The following is an 11107-nucleotide window of genomic DNA, read 5'->3' on the forward strand; positions in this document are numbered from 1 at the left end:
GCTTTTCTTTTTAGAAACCCACTGAGAATCAACCACATGATACTGAGGCAGACACTCTGCAGTCTAGACCACTCCACTAACAAACAGCACTATGACTAAATCATATCGGAATATGGTTAAAAAAACAAAAGCTAAAAGTAATTTAATATGTATATAAACATAATACAAACATGTCTGTTATAAGTGGAATTGGCCACCAAGGCAAACATTTTCAACCTGCTGAATTCCGTAACAGCTTGAAAAACGAACATTGTTTGGCAGGAGGAAAACAGCAGCAGGTATTAACATTGAGTAAAAATTGCCTAATTCTCTCCACATTGATGTCGTTAACAAGTTGAGAACAGCCAGAGGAATAAAACTGGAGTCTCCATCCCTGGCTGTGCATTCGAACTCACTTTACAGCCTCTCCGTGAAGTCATAGTCCAGTATGGAACATAAGGTTACAGAACACACCATATATTCTGGGCTCTAAACGTGTCACATGGTTGAAAATAACACATATTTAATAAACAGACGAATACAATGCCATTATAATGATTTATATGGTGTATGTGTTTAGTCTGTGAGTAACCTTTCCTGGGGAAGTTGGGGTAAAATGGTGGAGGTGTGTGGGAGGGACATTCCTGGTGGATGATAGCGGGGTTCCTATCGCTGATGTCTTCCACAGATGAACATGTCTGGAGGAAGCACACAACAACTGGGGGAATTGTGGGCTTTCCTATTTTCCATCCAGTCTAACCCCCAAATCGTATTCAATTACAATGGCTCTTAAATGCATGCATTGGTTTTTGCAAGCCAAGACAGTTATATGTTGTGTAGTCTGTTGTAGGCATATTAGATTAAATCAGTGGGTCTTAGGGCATGTTGGCACTTCTATGTTTGGTCCCGGTTTGAGACTAGTTAAATTTTTATGTAGATTTGATGTATGTTTGATCCAATTCTAGTCCTGGTTTAGCCCTGGTCTCCAGGTTTAGTGCTGGGTTTAGTCCCTTTTAAGTCCCAATTTTAATGTGTTGTGCAAGTGCAAACCCACCCTTTAATTGTCCACACCAAGTACTACTACTACTTCTACTACTACAACCACCCACTAACTATTTGAAAATATTTGTAATATTACAAGAAGGTAAAAGTTAATTAACAAACAAGTTCTTTAAATTAATTATTTTCCATAGCGATTATAGTTTTGTGGATTTTTTCCAAAATGTGTATTATTCTGAGAACTCAAATCTTTAACATAGCAAAATAAGACAACTGATCTTCAGTTTTTTCTTAGCCGTGGCTTTGCATGAGTGCAGCTACCACACAATGTCCACTGTATAAAAATTACTCCACCCACTGCTGGGCCTGTTTCAAGATTAATCATGCTTCTTTATTGTTCTAATAAATTGTTTCACAACAAGAGGCTTTTTCTTTACACTTTGGAAGCTTTGGACGGGAACAGCAGCTGCAGGCCCACGGCTCTATTAAAGTGATTTGTACCATGAAAAGAACACACAGCAGGCATCTGAGTACATCAATAAATATAAACTTATAATATTGTATTGAACAGGACAAAGAACTTGGATTATTTTCAATTGGTCTCATTGATTATTCTAATGATTTTAATCAAGAATGGATCACTTTCTCTAAACAAAGGTTAGCATGTCAGCAGCTTTCCTGAAGTCATAGCAACAATGTAAAAAATGAACTAAAAAGATCTTGACTACCATTGCTTGTAACTTTGGCACAAATCCTTATAGTATGTATATCACTATGACCGTAGCCTTATTGATATGGCAGTAAATGTACAGATGTGACTTTGCTTGCATTTGTGGTGCTACACACTGTATTTCATATTTATGTGCACATTTACAAACCTGGAACACTCCATCCAGACCAAATGAAGTTATAGACCACAGTAACCCCACCTCCTCCTGCTGCTAAGGTGATTTTCTGTCTGCAAACATCTCTTTTTCCACATCCTCTTTAACTTTGTCTCCTCTGTTACACAACTGTAAAATAAAACACAATTATAAACCGATGGATACACACACACACCAGTTGAGTGTCGTTTGCTATAACCTATCCCATAATGGGGAAAAGATGTTTAAAAGTTTGTTTGAGTTGAGCTGTCTCCATTTCTTGTAACAACAGAAACATGTCTGTGGTTAGGTGAGATGGCCCATACAGCTCGGCAGGCCTGACCCTCTTCCTCCAGAGATGATCTTGTGGTTTTAAAGCCTTGTTTAGCAGCTACTGCTAGTCAGCATTGTGCAGCAGACTCCTACATCTCCTTACCCAAGACAAGAATAAAGTATCAGTCATGGGAAACTTATTTTTCCTCTCAAAGTGAACTTCAGTTTATGTAAAATCTAATCATGTTATTTAACGGTACACTATGCAACTTTTCTGGTGCATCTGCTTGTCTCCCTTTAGTCGTTTTTGTTTTGTCTGAAATGATCCACTGTATGACAATAAATTGATGTAGCTTGCATTTACTCAATAACAGGTGTTCTTATTGCTCAAAAATACATTGAAAGACAGGGCCACCCCTATCCTACCTGCAACTTGGCCCAGTGGTGTCACCTGCTTATTTCCATGAAGATAGATACTTTCATAGTCTTAGTGTGGAACATTCCCAGAAAAGCAATATTATTTCCACACAGTAAAAATTTTATTGCAAGCACACTTTATTGCATTGTGTGTTAACAGCTGCCTTAACAAATGAACGTTGCTGCAAGCTAATCTCTTACTTCACAACAACTTACTGCAACACCATTAACTCCCAATAACCGCAACTATTACTATTAGCACAATTACTCCAACTATGCACTGCGATAGTATTACTAAACTCTTCCAGGAGTACATTCCAGTGCTTTAGATTCTCACCATGGGCCCAATATATATGAACAATATAACTAAATGAGTGCCATGTTTTATTGAACTGAACTGTCCCTAACAAACAACACAAGTGCCTCTGACTCTATTAAACATGGCGTGGGATGGAGTATCAAATTAAATAAGATTTTATAAAGCAGGTGTTTACGGGGAGGTTCATTTCCTCCTCACTCATCATTCACATTTAAAATACATTGTACCTATCTGTAGAGACACAGTTATACCCATGTGTTCCTTATTACCAAGCACTATCCAGCGATGTGGGAGGAGAGGCTAGCAGATGTTATGGTGTTTTGGAGTCTAGCTTGGGCCAATTGTGCTATGGAACCCTACTGCGCCCCTCTCCCATCCTCTGGCTTAAGTTTAGTCCCTGCACAGATTGTTAATAATGGCCAGTCTGTAATAAGCCAGCACTGAGTGATTCCTATGGCTAATCCTGGGCTTTCCACTGTAACAATCTGCCTCATGTTACACTACAACTCCAAGGACATCTGCCAACCCTGTAGCCGAAAAATCCTCCTAGGTACATTTTGTGAGCTATGGTGTTTAACAGTTGCTTTTAAAGATACACAACATATTTTTCTTATAAATTGTCTGCCACCCACTTGTCTCTATAGGGATGTTGTTGCTTTGGCTAGAAGGTTCCAGAGTATGGCATTGAGTTTATAGATGTTAATGGAAGCAGGTGCCACTTCCAGGCCAAGTCATGCATCAGATATCTGCATTCTTACTGCTCATAGTAAGAATTCATGTTTTTCAAGATATTCTGAGCAACAAAACACCTGTGACTGGGTGTAATGCCAATACCAGCAGGTAGTGGACCCCTCACCAGAAAAGTTACAACACCAGAAAAGTTACCTAGTACAAAAGCTCTTACGCTCTGCAAAGCAAGTTGACATGTAAATAAAACATGACAGCAATGATGAAAGAGAAACAGCTTCTAAAGAGGAAGTTTCACCTTAAGGACAGGGCAAACAGTCAGCTTGCACGTTGTTTGTTAGAATCTGCAGCATCCTCTTCCACAGTGATGTAATCCTAGGGCAAAATTCACAAAAATATTTCATAAGTGCATCATTCCCAGTCCTTCTGTTTGAACTGGCTGCCCTTGCATCCCTGTGGGACTTTTATGAACTTTTCCAGATCCAAAGGGTAGAAAAACTGCGTCTATAAATATTGGAATGATGCCTAATGTTTATCGTGGGGATAGTGCAGGAAACTACTGCAGCATCTACCATACAAGTCGATTGAAGTCAACCTTGTCCAAATTCGGTGAGAAGTTTATAAATAAAACTAATATAATGAATAACAAATGTACTATCAGTGTTTCGAACGATTACATGGCAATAATTTGATGTCTTATTATATGTAAAATTAATGGTAGTAGCAAAATTATGCTGATCTTGATGGATTATTAAAATTTCTGCTATTCATGTAATAGACTGAAAATTGTCGTTCTCTGATATTATAAGCCTTTTTTTGCATTCATATTTGTAGGCGTTAAAAAAAATTAAATATGGCAGATGTATGTATGATTTTTTTTTTTAAAGCTATTGCTTATTAGAAATATTATTCATGCCACAGATACTCAATGTTATGATGAATATTTATAGTGGTTACACAGAAATAGGTTTACATCTTAATATGTGTAATTTTCTTTCTTAGACAAATTGAAATAGCACAATAATGTTAAAAAGAGGCCAAAGCGAAAGATCTACTGAACAGGATTTCCTAAACATACTGTTACTAAGGTAAAGTTGTTGCAGACGCAGACGTCCTTAGGAATATCCAAAAGCCAATTATTATTTTAAAAATTTCCCTTGCTTTCTTTGGATGGGGATATAGAGGGGCCGCAGTGGGACCCTGTGGTAGGGTCTGAGGCGGGCCAGAGAGGAGAGGTTCTCACTGGTGCAGAGGTGACTCAGCAGGCACACTTCCATTGGAGCGTGAGAGCGGCTGGACACCAGCCCAGCCCCCGGTCCGGTCAGACCACCGATGGTCAGAGAGAAGAGAGGAGTGCTGCTGCCTCCAAGTGACTGGAAGGAAAGAAAGTACAAGTCACATGCCACACAAATCATGCAAAATAATATATCAAAATCTCAGCTGGATCATAAATTATAAATAATAAGGACATCCAGTAAAAATGTATCAGAAGCCCCAATAAATGATTTGCGGGAGTCATTTGACAGAAAATAGAACAGTTAAAGGGAAGAAGCTGTTGACGCCCAAACCAACTTTGAGCATGTTGTTGCTCCAAAAAGTTTGGTTTTAGGGTATAAGCCTCCCAAGCCTTCCTACAAAAGGAAAATCAATAAATGAACATTCAAAAAACCACAGAAAAATCCACCAATGAAAACCCATTCGTTATTTATTTGCCTACCCCTAAAACCCCACACTGCAGCTTTAATGTGGTCCACTCCACTTCTTGGCCAAGAAAAATGCTGCTTCTTGCGTGCCTACCGTTGATATTGGAAGTTCCTATTTTCCCTGCACTTAAATAAAGAGTGTACCCCTTACTCCTAAAAGTGCTGGGACGTCGACTTCCACAGCAGATGGAAAAAGTGAGCGCAGAGTGGAAAAAGTTCCGGCTATGGTTTGAACACTTCTAATTGAAGCAGACAGTGCCGGGGTCCACAGACAAGGATCCCATTTTGTCTTTATGGCAGACTAGGCAGCCCTGCAGCCTGTGGATAAATAAATCAATACAAGCTGCTTAAAGGTGTAAAAGTGGTTCAGAAAGTATAAAACAATATTTAGAGAATGGAAATCTAATAGAACATTTTACTAACTTAGTAAAGGCAATAGGGATTGTTTGGTACAGATGTTCACAAGTCCACAAGGCAAAGGAGTGCACATGACAAAATAGTCTTCATTGGTTATTTTTCTGGTGTTTAAAGTTTATTGCAGTGGTTATGCCCCTTCCAGGGTTGAATCTGGAATATTAGACACAGGCCTGACATAAGGAGATTCACAAATCTTCTAAAATGTCAATCATGATATCATTTTTTACAATGGACAAACCCATCAAACCCCATGTGGGTCTGTGGAAGAATGCAGATCAGTTTTGGTTACAATACTCATATAATAATGTAAAATAAACCATTAAATGATATATAACAGTTTGCAATTATCATCAATTATGTTCAAAACCACAAATCATGGAAAACTGAAATGTTATCGTGTGTCATAATCCACGATTGTTCCAGTTACAATCTTCTGGGGAGAAGTTGAAATTACAAAGCAATGAATATTTCTTTGGCAAATCACAATGTCAAGTTAGTTTTGTATGATTTGGGTCTGATTTTGGAAAGACATTGGATTGATTAAATCATTTTGCACTGGGAAATCGACACACCTCCCTTTTCCTGTACTTAGGAGTATAGACCACCGCTTTGTTCTAGTTCATGTTACATTTAGGACACAATAGTTGTCAAAACCATTTTAGTCAATGCTGATATCCTTATTGTCTTAAATTATCATGCACTTCATTTGGTTAGATGATGCAGTTACATTTTAAACCTAAATTGTTGGGATAATAATAGCTTATGCCAAGAGTTGAACAAAAGGCAAAAATGTCCAACACCATAAATCTCCAAGTACTCCTTACCAACTTGTACTAGGTTAAGTAAGGGCAAAGTGTGCACGTAGCAACTTTGAGAAGCCTGGAAACAATGCAAATTCCGACAGTGAACTTTCCTATGGGTAATTATCTCTGCCAGTAGTTCCTGTTTCGTGCAGTGGTCATGAACATTTGGGGTTTTTGTCTTTGAACCAAAATGAAAGAGCATTACCCCATCAGCTATTGGGGTGCGCTCTCATAATGGTTGCCAGAAATGAGGATGATGTTTTTGAGTCGTAACTCTTAGCTCCTCTTGAATGAGATGGGGAGACACTGAAGGAATGGTGGGGAAAGTATTGCACACAAAAGCTAAAAACAGACTAAACATCGGCGGAAGAATGTCAACACTACAGAGTTGATGACCTAGAAGTAAGTGTAATTATTACTACATGCAAGACAAAATTTTTAAAGAAACATAACAGAGAGCATAAATCAATGTGAGTTTTATTATTGTCTTGCTGAAGAACAAAGGTACTGGCAATTAAACCATAACTTTGAATAAGCTAATAAGGTCATGTTATTGTTATCTGACTTTTTAGTTTATCTAAAAAGAGCACACATAAAACCTACAATTGTAAGAGGGATTTAAGGAATGATGGCCAATTGGTGGTTAAAAAAAAGAAAAAGAAAAGTTTTTGGTGCAATCCTTGGGGAATAATGTATCCATGTTAATTTATGGAAAGACTCACAAGGTCTGAACTGCTTCAAACTTCAAACTTGTTTCAAATGACATACCAGAATACCCTTTTTCGCTGAAATATTAAGATCAAAAACAGAATTACAAAAGCTGTATAGCCCTGTCAAACATGCTCCAATTAAAAGGCAAAGCTAACAGACTGGATCATTGTAACAGCAAACTCATTCTGTTTTGGCATCTGCACAGGGAAGCCTAGCATGACCAAGACTTTTCCTTGTGCTGTGTCTGCCCATTAACCACAGCTCAGCGGTCACCCAGCCCTAGGCCAGTTGTATCTCATATCCACACTTTTATGGTTCTAGTGGCTGCAGGGGTTACACTATTCTCCAATGAACAAACACTTTCCCTCTTGGTGGTCTGAGCCCTTGTGACCTTTGCACTCTTGTACCTTATTAGGGAGCCAACATTCTCAACACAAGCCTGTCTTTGCTGAAGAATTTTGCACAATTCATGCTTTTGTCTGAGAAATGTCATCACCACATTGCATTTTTATTTAAACGTAAGCCCTTACCCCTCCGTTCTGTGCTACGAGAGACCGGATACTACAGGCAGTAAAACGATACAGCCTGCTCCGTTAGCACACTTTCAGATTTCAGTACCTTGCACTTGGCCAGCACTATCAGCAGTAGTAGTTATATCCATGACGTTATGTGTACGTAGCATGTTGTGCAGTTAACAGCTCTTTGGCCCCAGCAGAGTTCTGGTGAGGGGAATGCTTCTCATTAAACAACACATCCTGACTCACTCTCTAATCTAGCATTAGGAAAGGGCTTGTAAGGCTCAAAATAGAACCTCGGCCACAGTTATAGAAGAAAGTCTGGGAAATCATAAAAGGTTCCCATGTAGGAGTTCTGTGAGGTCTCAACAGTGTGTGGAGATTTGGTACACATCTGTGATCCTGATGCCAACGTGATGACTTGCTCAAATACTTTTTCATTGGGGACAGAGCATTTGATTACATTACAGCAAATATTTTTGTATTCCAATGTTTAAATGGAGAAAATGACGCACGGGTTAGTTAAATGACTCATTATTTCACAAATCTAAATGCGTTTGAATAGCTGGGGCAATATAATGTCATGCGCTTGGTCATCTCTACACATTTTATCCAAAACATTGCCTGACTTAAAAAAAAAAAAAGGTCCATGTTTATTCACGCTTAAACACGCTTCACTGTGTGTGTGAGTGAGATCTTGGTAATTGTACTTTTATATCGTATGTGAACCCAAATAAAACAAAGGAAAAGTACTCCACAATGCCACAGTACAGACCCTTCGTTACATAATCATTATTGATGTTAAATGCTGTGCAGGCACTAATAAAGGATTAAGTGCAGTAATGACCTGCAGTCCAGCGGCTCAGAAAAACCAAAACATTCAGAAGCAGAAATGCAAAGAGGCAAATGTGTGGTGCCTGAGGATGAATGAGCAGGATAAGCCTTTAAACCTGATCTCCAGAGCAAAGGGGAAAATAAATACAGTAAGTGTTGGCTCAGGTGATGGATGAGAGCTGCCAGCCCTGTTGTTACTGCTAAATGATGACTCCAATTAGACCCATTCTGACACCTCTATGGACTGACACTATATTAGGAGGCTGGGGCTGTTGTTTAATAGCAAGAAACATAAAGACATACTGCTTCTGAGATATACTGCCTGGAATGCAAGTAGTACTTATTAAATGTAGTGTTGTAGTGTTGTGCTGTTACAAGTTCAAAAACCTCCTTCTGTTCCCTGAAAGGAATTTTGGCTTGAGGTGAGATGTTTATTATAGGAACAGCTTTTGTACAAATTTGGATAATACTTCCTTTGAAACGATTTCTGTTTTTTGTCAAGTGCAAGGTGTAACTGAATTTTCTAAACAATCTCCAGTCTTTTTCAGCATAAACTGTGCAGGGTCTGTGGAGTGGTCTGCAGTCAAACTAAAGGTGCCTTTGTTGGCTGTGCACTGTTGTTCTTTTAAATGAAGCACTAAACCTCACTTTCCATGGAGCTGACTCTGAGGCCCAGACAGGCCTCTCCTCCACAGGACAGGCCCAGTACCTGCAGGACGACATCAGAGTGACTCATAATATCCACACGAACATGCCTTCCACTAGCATTCATGGCTGGATCACTAAATCATTATGCACATGCTTAACAGAGCTCCAACAGTGCTGTAATGCACTATGCAGCGTTTTGTAATGGACTTACTATAAAGCTCTCATTTTAGTCAATGACTTACATACTGAAATAAGCAAGGCAAAAGTACAGTACATATGAGAGGGATGCAGTCAACCTTCATACATATTGATAAGTGAATAGTGAACAAAAGTCATATAATAAATTGATCTCTCAGATATAAGTGTATCATGTTGAACACTATGGTCAGTTGAACTTCAAGGCCTCATAGTAATTACAGTGTACGTAAACAAGTCATACTTAGAACACACATTTACATTTTCATAATGTTGTTGAGGCCCATGGTGCCTTGAACTCTGAAGTGGAAAGAAAAAATGCATGACAGATCTTTGCAACAGTGGAAAAGATCTCTAAGTGCTGCCACATGTCCATGTAGACATCAAGCAACCATCATGTAAGAAGAGAGAGCAGACAAGCCCTGATACGTCCCTGTGGTCTGCCAGAAGACTAAAATGAAATTACCATTCGGCTGCTGTGATTGTGGCGCTGGTGAACCTGGACTGTGGTATAAACTCACGTGTTTTGTTTCACACAGATCTTCTGACCCAGCCGTGAGATCCCAACCTGTGGTTTTATTACTCTATGTTACATTAAAGAGCTGTTTTATTGTCCAAATCTACAAAAAACAAAAAAAACCAAAAAAAAAACAACGATTGAAGCCTTTAAATTGACTTCTTCACTGGGTATTTCTTTATAAAATATAGCACTCCATTAACTCATGCACCGTTATAAAGTTTTAGTACGAGTCACATTCTGACCCACTGGTCCTGAAGCAGCAGGAGGCCACACCTGGGGCCTACCAGTGATGCACCTCTCATCAGGACATTGGACACAATGTTAATAAAGACCAGACGTGGGTCATGCCTCATCTGCCCTTCCCCACAAGCAAAAGTCATTATATTCAAACTGACACCAGAGCACCACCACAACCTCCAAACCTGTTCAAACTGTACTTTCTGTCACTGACTGTTTAGCTACTGTAAATCACAAGTGCTGGTGCTAAATACTTCTTTTGTGCACAATTACCTGGGCAGGTTCCCCTTGTTAAATCCTCACCACCACAAAAAGTACCCTTGAACATTTCCACATAAGACTCAGGAGAGGCAGGTGTGGCAGTAAAGACCATCCAGAACAAGCCTGCTGATCTGAAAGTGCTTACCACCAGTCATTACTCCAACCTACTAATTTGCACATCTCGCTACATGGCCATAAAGCTGTCTCAGGATTTTCAAAGACACCCCATCATGCACCTCTCATCCGCCTCGCTCAGAACTTAAAGTGGAAACATGTGCAAAAGAAAAAGGGGTTTGTGATGTAAAAACTCTCACGTCGAATGGTACGAATGGAAGAATGGTTCAACAAAAGTTCTATCTCATGTGTTGATAAGCAGAGATGGAAAAAAGGATTGCTGCAGTGCCATTTGAATATTTAAAGGGTTGTGAATGGAACATGGAAAAGAATTGAATGAATCGCAGATGGTTTTACATATGGACTAAAATATTTTGGAGGTCATGATATTGTCGAGATACTTGATATGTTTTCTTGCTGTATCAATTAGTCTTTTAGTTTTTTAGCTTTCCATTGTGGGGTCATTTGGGGAAATAATCAGACTCCCTGCGTGCACTGTATTTTAATTTGGCATCGGTTTTATTCCCTGATGCAATCACTTTAAATTTGTCCTGGAAAATTGCTAGAAAGTTTGCTTATTTTCTGCTGTTATCCAGACAGTGATTTAAAGTA

The sequence above is a fragment of the Periophthalmus magnuspinnatus genome, chromosome 22, assembly GCF_009829125.3.
Source record: "Periophthalmus magnuspinnatus isolate fPerMag1 chromosome 22, fPerMag1.2.pri, whole genome shotgun sequence".
NCBI classification, from domain to species: domain Eukaryota; kingdom Metazoa; phylum Chordata; class Actinopteri; order Gobiiformes; family Gobiidae; genus Periophthalmus; species Periophthalmus magnuspinnatus.